This window comes from Spinacia oleracea, chromosome 6 (assembly GCF_020520425.1).
Source record: "Spinacia oleracea cultivar Varoflay chromosome 6, BTI_SOV_V1, whole genome shotgun sequence".
In the NCBI taxonomy this organism is placed as follows: Eukaryota; Viridiplantae; Streptophyta; class Magnoliopsida; order Caryophyllales; family Amaranthaceae; genus Spinacia; species Spinacia oleracea.
In genome coordinates, this window is record NC_079492.1 from 16,110,272 (window position 1) to 16,121,921 (window position 11,650).

General features: G+C 33.8%; 1 long non-coding RNA gene across 2 annotated transcripts; it reads right to left on the minus strand.

The window, feature by feature from the left end:
* Positions 1 to 528: 528 nt before the first annotated feature.
* LOC130462808 (uncharacterized) lies at positions 529 to 10,693 on the minus strand. 2 transcript variants are annotated; one of them, XR_008923610.1, is made up of 3 exons: positions 4,728 to 10,693; positions 3,583 to 3,953; positions 529 to 811 (listed from the first exon to the last, which is right to left on the minus strand). It is a non-coding gene; the product is annotated as an uncharacterized lncRNA (long non-coding RNA). The 2 variants fall into 2 exon arrangements; XR_008923609.1 differs by lacking the exon at positions 4,728 to 10,693 and having other exon boundaries at positions 3,583 to 4,713.
* Positions 10,694 to 11,650: the final 957 nt, after the last annotated feature.

The window sequence follows — 11,650 nt, forward strand, 5'->3', positions numbered from 1 at the left end:
ACCTCCGTTCCTAAAAGTTCTTTACGCTTTTCGTTTTAGTCCGTTCCTGAATGTTCTTTACACTCCTACTTTATTCCATTTTTACTCTTATTTGGCCCACCATAACTTACCCACTCACAATACTTTAATATTAGTTTCCACCCACTCACATTGTTGGACAATTTATAGCCACTCATTTTCCATTTGTTACCCCAACATCACATGTTCACCAAAATTCCTTAATTACCGTGCAAATAGTAACCGTAAAGATCATTTAGGAACGGAGGTAGTACATAGTAACAACAAATTAAAAAGAACATCACAAAATCTCTATTATATAAGCCAGCTCCTGAGGTCATTTTTGTAAATTAACTTTTCGTGTCCCCCACTAAATTTACAGAAATACCCCCCCCCCCCCGGTTTTACTTTTTGATCTACCTTACCAACCTAATTTGCCTGGCTTAATAAAACGCCCAAAAACGTGTATTACGGCCCATAGGTTGAACAATTGAATACACTCCTTAAATTAGGGTTGATTAATTACTTAAATCAGGAAATAAAATAAACATTAGGAAAGAAATTATTACAAATTATTACAGCTTATTCTAATTGCCAAATTAAAAAAAATTTACACTGTAAATCGAAAAAACAGTCCAAAAAATTCTCCAAAATCTGCAAAGAAAAAAAAACCCAAAAACAAGAACCGGAAAACAACGTTCTTCAGTTCTCAGAAGAAGAAGAAGAATCATTCGCGAAGTTTGATTCTCAGAAGAACCGTATCATCGTTCTTGAAGTTGCTCCTATACAAGTAAGTATACACTTCTCACGAATCCTTGCAAGAAAAAAAAAATAACACTTTTAATATAGATTCGTGAATGTTAATGCATAACCAACAAGGATAAGGCCACTAAAATTGTAATATGCATAAAATACATGGAATTATAGTATGCATAACAGAAATTAAACAATTTTTAATTAATAATGATTCGTGAATTGAATCGGTCTAACTTATATAATTTCTTTAATTTATTTTGCAGATTTGAAAATACAAGGTATGATTTTCATGCTTTAATGAATTTCAGTTAACTATTTCACATTTTAATTCATGCTTTGAATGAAACAATCTCTTATATTTTTTTATGTTAAAATCATGTTTTTTAGAAAATAATACACATTTTAATTCATGTTTGTTTAATATTGCGGATTTGAAAATACAAGGTATGTAACTTTCACGCTTTTATGATTTTAAATTAATTATTTCAAATTTTAATATTCACGCTTTTAATTAAATAATCTCAATTTTTTTTATGTTTATAGGGTTTTTGAGAGAATAATGAATCTCTTATATTTCTGTCATTAGAATTAAATCGGTCTAACTTATATAATTCCGTTATTTATTTTGCAGATTTGAAAATACAAGGTATGTAAGTTTCTTTTATGAGTTCCAATTAAATATTTCCCATTTTAATTAATGCTTTTAATATCTCTTATATTTTCTTAAACTCTAATTGTAGATTTCAAAATACAAGGTGTAACTTTCATGCTTCAATTAATTTTAATTATAATTAATTTTAAATTTTAATTTATGCTTTTAATTAAATCATCTCATATATTTTTTTTATGTTAAAATCATGTATGGGAGAATTACGAATTTCTGTTTACATTTGTGTTATTTGTGTCATTACAATTATGAATCAGAAAATAATCAACTTGAATTGGATTTTATGCAGATTTTAAGTTGAGTTAAGAGTTCATAACGAGATCAAATAACGAACAACATACGGTATGTGCCAATCAAACAAAAATTATAGTAATAGCCATCCCTTTAACCTAATTTAATTAATTATTTCAGATTTGAATTCATGCTGATAAATCAACTCCTAATTTAATTAATTAAATTGTCTCTTATTTGATTTTAATTTCTTTAATTACTTGAAAAAAATCAGTCCATTACAAAGTATTTGCTTAATAATTACTTTTCAACATTATTTAGATTACTTGATTAGTTTTTAAATTAAATAAAAGTAATTATTGTTGATTAAAAGCGAATAATTTACATTGGTGATATAATTTGTTGATTACTATTGTTCATAATTTGGTGATAATTATAATTTCATCGTTTATCGCTAATAATTTGGTGAGTATACATTGGTGAGCATAAAAAACATGAGTAATGTAAATCGCATGCCCCCATTAAAAACAAAATATCATTCACCAGCAAATGTAAATTGCTTGATTAGCTTTTACTTGATTAAAAGTAATTACTTCAGATTTTATTGATTAAAAGCATGTAAAAATGTAAATCTACATCAATCAAGAAATCTGAAATATTCTTTTGGTTTTTACAGATTAGAGTTACAGTTTCAAGTTCGATTTTCATTTGGGTGTTAAGTTCGCCAATTGCACCAATCTCTTAAACAAAAGAGTAACTTGCATGATTTTACTGATTTTAATTAACTATTAATGATTGATGTTCATGCTTTTAGTCTGCATAAGTTGTTATTTATTTGGTTTTTATTTCAGATTTTATTAGGTTCTAAAACATTTCTACAAACAACCCACACCAATTTAAACTGGTTCATGTAAAAAACTAAAGCACGAGTCAATAAATCATCACAAAGAAACACATTACTAAACACAGAGAACAGTGAAATCCCATACAATCACTGACACTGATTTTCACTATAATGTTGAAATCCCAACATTCAATTCCAAAAATTGAGGACATTTCGACCAAAAACCAATTTCAACATAACATAATAGACCACAAAATCACAATAACAACATAAAAGACGTTTTACAGTGAAATTCAACAACTCCACGAGCAAAAACACGAACTACTAAAGAAATCAAACAGAATAGCATGCAGAATAGCAGGAAACAGAGAATCATTTGCTATTTGCACAAAATCAGCAGGAAATCAAACAAAATAGCAAGAAAAGATACACTTTTTTGCTAAATCCAAAAAACCCCAAGTTAAACGTACTGTTTAAAAAACAATTCAATTCAGTTGAAATGATTCCCAAAGAAATTTTGAGAAAATATTATCATAGAAAACACTATTTTCCATGAAATTCAACAATTCCACAATCAAAATCAAGAGATAGAGTGAAAGAATTATATCATGTTATTTCCAAAGAATTATAAAAATCATGCTACTTCCATTGAAACGACTTATTTTTAATAATGTAGAAAAAAAACATGTTTGAAATTGCATAAAAAATAAAAATAACAAAATTCCATAAGCCAAGAGTAAATTGCACTAAAAAAACAAAATCAAATCATAAATTGGTTTCCCAATCATACTACACAAATACACAGACCCAAAAAAAGTAGGTTAGGCCAAAAAACCAAAATTTATTTAATTTTACATCTTAAAAAAACTAAAATGGCAAATAAACGTGAAAAAATAACCAAAATTCTCAGCATCCAGATCAACAAAAGATGAAAATAAAGAAAAAAAATCATGTAGAAAAACCCAGAATTTCGAACTCGAATTAGCTTGAAAACCCACATCAGAGACATACACAAATCATATCTATCAGAAACATACACAAATCAAACTGATCTAATAACGAAAATAATAATAATGTAGAAAAATACCTATCGCCTCGGATAGCGCCTCGACCACCGCCTCGCGCGCCTCAACACCGGCTCGCCGTCATCTCGCTCACGGCTCCTGCATCTCTCTCTCCAACTCACTCATGGAGGGAGACCACATGCAAATAAAAAAAATTTGTTAACCAATAATAAAAAAACGAAATACAACAAAAATTAAGCAACAAATCGTTATTTCGCATGAATAAAATCCAAATAATAAACCCAAAAACATGAATTGATAACTAAAATTCTAAATCAATTCCAAATATTCCTAAAAATAGACGAAGATAAGGGGAACATACCTGTGTAAAATAGGCGAGAGAGTTATGCGTAAGATCTTCATGGCATTCATTATTCTGAAGGTTTTCGCCTATCTGAAGCCATTTTTTTAGGAGATAAATGAAGGAAAGCGTCAAATTAGGAGAGAGAAAGGAGAGAGATCAGAAACAAAACCAAATAGGGTTAGGAGAGAGAGGAGAGCGGCGGTGTTCTGAACCAAATGGCTAAATATACGCAGGTTTCAATTTGGGCTAAACCTATTTCAATTTGGGCTGGATTATATCTTTCAATTTTTTCTGAACGAAATCAAACGAAAGAGAATGGGCCGGATTATATCTTTGGGCTGCGGCCTGCGTGTGGTTGGATAATAGAGATGTTTTAATCTAAATAAAAATAAATAAAAATTTTAAAATAGAATTTTAAAAAGAAAAAAATAATTAGTGAATAAATTACATTATTCACTCTCCAATATACTTCATGCAGCAGGTGGTTTTTAATTTTCGAGTTTATTACTGATTTTTTAAAAAGAATATTGAAAAGAGAAAAATTGGAACAAATGATTATAAACATTAGCGTTTAAATTTAATCCCACAATGATTGTTAAATTCCGCACGCATCACGTGCATGAAATACTAGGCACAATAAAATTTCTAAAATGCACGCACGCATCGCGTGCATAAAATACTAGTATAAAATAACACAACAACAAACTAGAAAGAACATCACAAATAATACAAAAAAACATGATAACAAAGTAGAAAGTGTTAGGTTATGATACATATGACAATTCATAAATCATGCGGAAAAACCATAAAGTCAGGAAAGCATATTATTTACACATAATCATTTAGCATAGTTTAGATGCATACTCTTTGTTGCGTGCCTTCCCTAGCTGCGCCCGAACCGAACAAGAACAAGTCTTTTGGACTCCAAGTGTCGTCCCTCCGTAGATAGTCCACAGCACGTCCGGATCCGCCTTAAGATTGACCAACTAGAATCGCCCTTAAGGTACTTAGAATTTTCGGCACTTTATAGGCAATTGTATTACTGAATTTTGCTCTCAAAAACTCACTTTGAATACTTGAATACTCTCTGTGTAAATATGCGACCCTAGGCACCTATTTATAGAGTTATGGAAAATGATTTGAAATCCTATTAGGATACTAATTTGTTTAATTATAATCCTACTAGGACTCTAATTAAATAAACTAAATCTTTTAGGATTAGATTTAATCATATGACAAATCCCGGTAGCTTTAGGATTCGAGTAGCACACAAACACACACGCACGCACAGCAGCCCACGAGGGGCGCCATGCGCGCGCGCGCAGCAGCCCACGAGGGGCGCCATGCGCGCGCGCGCAGCCCGCGAGCTCGCAGCCCACTGCCGCAAGCCCACACGCTGCCGTAGCCTTGGCGCGCGCTGGGCCTGCCTTGCGGTGGGCCTGGCGCAGCCTTGGCTGGTGCGTTTGTGGCGCGCTGGCTTGCTGGGCGATGGCCCGGCTTCGTGCTGGGCCTTCGTCTGGCAGGCCTCGTCCGATGCTAATTCGTACGATACGCTTCCGATTAATTTCCCGATTCCGGAATTCATTTCCGATACGAACAATATTCAATATTTCCGATTCCGGAATCAATTTCCGTTTCGAACAAATATTTAATATTTCCGTTTCCGAAATTATTTTCCGATTCCGATAATATTTCCGATTCTGACAATATTTCCGTTTCCGGCAATATTTCCGATTCCGGCAATATTTCCATTTCCGATAATATTTTCCGATACGTACCATGTTTCCGTTTCCGGCAACATCTACGACTTGGATAATATTCATATTTCCGATACGATCCATATTTCCGTTTCCGGCAATATCATCGTTTCCGGAGTATTCATTTCTTGCCTGTGACGATCTCAGCTCCCACTGAAACCAAGATCCGTCGATTCCGAATATCCATAGATGGAGTATTTAATGCCATTAAATACTTGATCCGTTTACGTACTATTTGTGTGACCCTACGGGTTCAGTCAAGAGTAAGCTGTGGATTAATATCATTAATTCCACTTGAACTGAAGCGGCCTCTAGCTAGGCATTCAGCTCACTTGATCTCACTGAATTATTAACTTGTTAATTAATACTGAACCGCACTTATTAGACATAGAATGCATACTTGGACCAAGGGCATTATTTCCTTCAGAAAGAACATCACAAAGTATAAAAGAACACAACAATAAACTAGAAATAACATCACAAATAATTCAAAAGAATACGGCTACGAACATGAAATTGGGCATTTTTCCAAATTCCAGTCATATAGTAGCAGTACATTCAATCTACTAACCCGGGGCCTCCCCCCTCTTCCCGGTCAAGATAGATGGAAAGGAGCCTTCCTCTTCCGTCCCCCTTCCCCCTCATCGGATTCGAATATGAATTATAATTTATAGTAGTATATAAGTAGAATATACATATGAATTCTTCTTGTTTGTTCTCCTTCCTTTTCACCGTGTTCTTTGTCTTCAGTCATGAAGATCAATTTCAAAATTCTATTTCTCCAGTTTGCAATCTATTATACTAGTTAGAGTTTGGGTAGGGAAGCTAAAAAGATTGAATTGGGATAGTGTTGAAATTAGATTCATTTCTAGTAGAATGGAGGGAATTTAGGGTCGAAGATTGAGAAATTGAGAAAGACAGAGAGTGAATCTTTGACTAGTACAAATAACCAGCGAATTTACAGGGGATTTGATATTACCATTTTTTTTATTCCCCCCTTGAATATCTTGTTTAGTACCTGCCATTGGCTTCCTTTCCCTTTTTTTTAATAAAGCAAAGTTGTGTTTTTTAGACAAATTGTTGTGTGTTTGAAGGAGGTGCATGTACGTCTACGTGGACTCGTGTCCACCTTCCACGAATTGCCAAGGTGGTCGAATGATTTTATATACGGCAAGTTATGTGTAAGACCGTCTTACCGAAAAGACCGCTTTAATTACTTAACTAATTGGTTCTATTTATCGCTTAACTAATTAGTTAAGTACTGTAACTAATTAGTTCTATGACTTAACTAATTGGTTTCATTGCCTAACTAATTGATTCTATTGCCTAACTAATCTATTCTAATATTTAATAGCAGGGAGGTTTAAGAGAAATTTAGAGTGCCACGTGGCTTTTTTTTATTTTCCATATTTTATTACTTTTATTTAAAAAAAACTATATTTACTTAGTTACTTACGTCTTTTCGTCATCTTCCTTCCGTGAAAAGTGAAAATCACCCCCTCTTACTTCCGTCGTTTCGTTCTCTCATAGAAATCAAGAGCAAATCTATAATCAACTGTAAATCCAATTACAATTCTCTTCGATCTTTCAAAGTCCTCCTACTTCTGCTATCGATTTTACTTCAAACATTAATTTTCTTGCATCCTTCCACAGTTCCACTAACGGTTATTTTGGACTTGGATATCCAAATTCTGTATTTTCCTCTCTCGATTCACATTTTCAATTCATTTTTCCGCAAATTTTCGATTTCATAACAATTTGTAAATCAATTGTTTATTGTTCAATTGCAGAAATTAAAATCAACATCAGTATGGCAACCACAAAGAAATTGGGTATGTTTTTTTTTAGGAAAAATTGATAAAGGCAGTCTGAACTATGGACGTTTATCTTTAAAAGGTCTCAAGTATGGATTATTACTGACTGGTCCCAACTAAGGGGGGTGTTTACATTGCGTGGGTCTTTTTACCGGTGACCGGATGTGTAAGTCAAGGATTTTTTTTTTTTACCCAAAATAAATATTCTTAACTTTTTTCTCTCTCCACCAAATCCACCCCCGCATCCACCACCGGCCACCACTTTCCTCTCCTCCCTCCTCGCCTCTCACCTTCACGATGCGCGCAAACTCTCCCCTTCAGCCTCCACCGCCGGCCCCTTCAGCCTCCACCGTCGGCAAATAATTATTTTTTTAATTTAATAAAAAAAATTTAAAAACAAGGAGATCTTATGCACGACCATTGTTGTGGGCGGCGAGATCTGGGTTGGAACCTTCGAACCCTGCCGCGAAATAGAGGGGAGTGTAGGGCGGCTTGTTTGCATCTCCGGCGAGAGGGGAGTGTAGTGCGGCGAGTTCGCAGCTCCGACAGATATGGTGTGAGCGAGAGGAGAGTGCAGTGCAGCTTCTCCGTTCGGGTTTGCGTTGGACAGAAACCGAGAAGTGAAAGACAGAAGGGAGATTGGTAAACAGACATGTGGTGGGCGGTGAGATTTTGGGGTCGACGGTTGGGTTTGGTAGCTAGGGTGGTGGGAGGTTGTTGCAGTTGGTGTTGCTGAGGGAGGAAGGAGGTAAAAAAAATAAAAAATCAAAATCAAACACCCAAATAATTGGGTGGGTATTTTAAGTGGTTGGTTTTTTATTTAATGGGTGGGATTTTAGTTAAATGGGTGGGCTTTTTATTAAATGGGTGGATTTGTTTTAAAGTGGCACGTGATTTTTTTAAATGACCCGACACGTCATCGTCTTCAACTTAGTAAACCGGTCATTTTGAAAAAAGACCCACGCAAAGTCAACAACCCCCTTAGTTGGGACCGGCCAATAATAATCCGTAGTTTGGACCTTTTAAAGATAAACGTCCATAGTTGGGACTGCCTTTATCAATTTTTCCTTTTTTTTATAATGAATTATGTGTTCTATTTTTATCCGGCAAATTAAGTAATTAACCAAGGTAAATGTACTCATGCTTTTTTTTTTTTTTTATGTCCAGTAATTTTAGTTCTAATTTGTATAGTTAACAAATATTTCTTCTTCTCATTGCCTACTCAAAAATTGTCTTCCCTGTGTATGTTCTTAATTTTGATTTTGATTTTAATTTTAAGGGGTTGGTTAAATTTATGATTGAGAATATATTTAGGTTAGGGGATGGAATTGCAAAATAAAACTGATGAAGACATTAATTTGAGGAAGATCAAGTCTTTTCTGATTTTGTTGTGTTGGGGAAACCTCTCACACTGGAAAACTATTGGAAAAACACAATTTAAGGAGTTTTAGTTTTGCGGAACTAAAGAATGCTACAAAGAATTTCAAGCCTGAAAGACTTCTAGGCAAAGGAGGACTTAGGAGGGTGTACAAGGGTTGGATCGATGAGAAGGCTAATGTGTATTCTAAGAGTGGGGTTAAAATCGCGGTGGCGATTAAGAAGTTGAACTCTAAGAGTATGCAGGGTTTTGAACTTTTGAACAATGGCAGGTAATCAATTGATTTCATCCTGCATTTTTTAGGTTCATGATATTTTCAAAGAATGGTACTCCGTACTTTGTACTCCATCCGTCCCATAATACTTGAAACCGTTTGACCGGCACGGAGTTTAATTCATTATAATTGACTTCTTATTTAATTGAAAGGGAGTTAGTAGTGGAGTATTTTTTTAATATAGATAGTGGGATGTGGTGGGGGTCATGAATTTTTTAATGTTTATTTGGGGTAGTATGGTTGTTGGTGGGCCCTTAGGTATGGTGAGAAAATAATAAAATATTATGTAAAGTTTCCATTTTTAGAAGCGTTTCAAGTAATCCGGGACGGCCCGATAAGGAAAGCGTTTCAAATATTCCGGGACGGAGGGAGTATTAGTTTAGGAATTTATGACAAAATCACGTTTTTGATGGTGTTAATATGTTTTGCTGATGCTTAATAATTTTACTTTTAGCCTCTTGTGGTTGTATACATCAGTCATTAGGAGTTTTAGATGCCTCCGTTGGGAATCAGCAAGCAGCCAAGCATTGTTGTTGAGGGCAGAGAGTAGGACGTAAGACAAACCGCTAGGTTGTGTTAATGCTTCAATGTTATAATCTTATATTTTAGGATTTTATTCAAATCATTCAATGCTTCAATTGTGTTTTAGATAACCATTGTTCAATTGTAAAAGTTTTAAGAGGTATAGGACTTCTATGCCAAATACTCCGTAGAAATTAAAGGTATTGTTGTATTTGTAGTTAGGATTTTTTTTTCCATTACCGTTTGGGAATGCAATTAAGATAATATCATAAGTATACTCTCGCAAGTACCAAAATCATAATCACATTCTTGATAGATAGAAAGAGTATAATTTTTTCAATCTTAAATAGTTAAATTTCTTGTATCTTTGTTTATTACTATGTACGAAGTATTTAAGTAGCTATGGTTCAAAGAGAAGATATGAGATGATTTTTTTTAAACCTCACTTTGCTTTCCTTTTGTACCGAAGTCCGACCACCGATATGAGGCTTAATCCAACAGATTTATGGGTCTTCGATGTTCACCCAAAAATTTAGGCAAATTTGTTGGAAACTACCTTATAAAATTCATTTTTTGTGAAAAACTACCTTATAAAAAATATGTTGTAAGAAACTACCTTATAAAACATAAAATGTTGTAATATAGTACCTTATGCCGGATTGTAACCGTTGACCCGTATCTCCAGCGTTGACTTTTCCACGTGAAAGTCACGTGACCTTCCATGACTAATTTCCCTCCTTTTTGTGCCTGTTGTACCCAATTTCCCTTCATTTCCTACCACGGTGATTTTCACCTAATTCCCAAATTCTAATTTTCCAACCTCTTCCAATTATCCTTCATCTTCTCTTCAATTGATTTACTGACTCAACAACCTGCACTCTAATTGATGGTGAAGTAAAAAAACAGAGGACATAAAAAATTAGAAGATTTAACTCACTACAGACCCAAAGGTATAAATTAATTTAATTTAGTGTGGATGAACAGAGAAATTGAAGAATTAAAAAGAAAAAGAAGAAGAAAAGATTATAAGGAAGCAGGGGAGGGGTGAAGATGAGTACGAAGAAGGAGGGAGAAAGATGATTATAATGAAAGGCCAACACATCATTAAAAGTAGGGGAGATTGAGTACACCTGGCGCAAAAAAAGGAGGGAAATTAGTCATGGAAGGTCACGTGACTTTCACGTGGAAAAGTCAACGCCGGAGATACGGGTCAACGGTTACAATCCGGCATAAGGTACTATATTACAACATTTTATGTTTTATAAGGTAGTTTCTTACAACATATTTTTTATAAGGTAGTTTTTCACAAAAAATGAATTTTATAAGGTAGTTTCCAACAAATTTGCCAAAAATTTATGTTATTCTCTTATCCTATTACATGTAATTTGTCTAGGTCTATTCATATTAAATTAGTATTTGATCATTTAAACGGTTAACTCTTTTAATTTTTGGTTCGTAATTACAGATTACTCCGTATAATCTTATGCTTCCAAGTAATTAATTGACATGTCTAACAATATCATGTGATCATTGTAGACATGTGTATTTTCTGTGAATAAAATTGTGTGAGAAATAATGATCGTAGCACCATTTTTGTAAACATTGTTTTTGTAATGTGGTTACTCAGTACGGAGGTATTATTTTGTTCAAATGTCTTAATTGTGTTTCTGGATTTTGTCAGATTGAAGGTATTTTACATTAGTTTCGTGAAGTTTAATCAGTTAATTTTGAATTGGAATCGAAAAAAATACTCAGCTTCATGTTGACAATACTTTATATGTTTTTAAGCTTGATCTGTAATATATCCAAGAAATTATTCGGAGTCAATATCTAGAGGCATGAAACCGCATCATGAGCAAGCCATATGAGCATTTTATACAATATTTTCTTGCCATTTAAGTATAGCTTAGAAAATAGCTTAGGTAATTTGCTGAGTTGTTTCTACCATACAGTATATGAACAAACTTCTTCACACTTTTCTTTTCGGTATCCCTTATATTAAGCGATCAATAATGGCAGGACATTTAAGATTTTTGTAATGT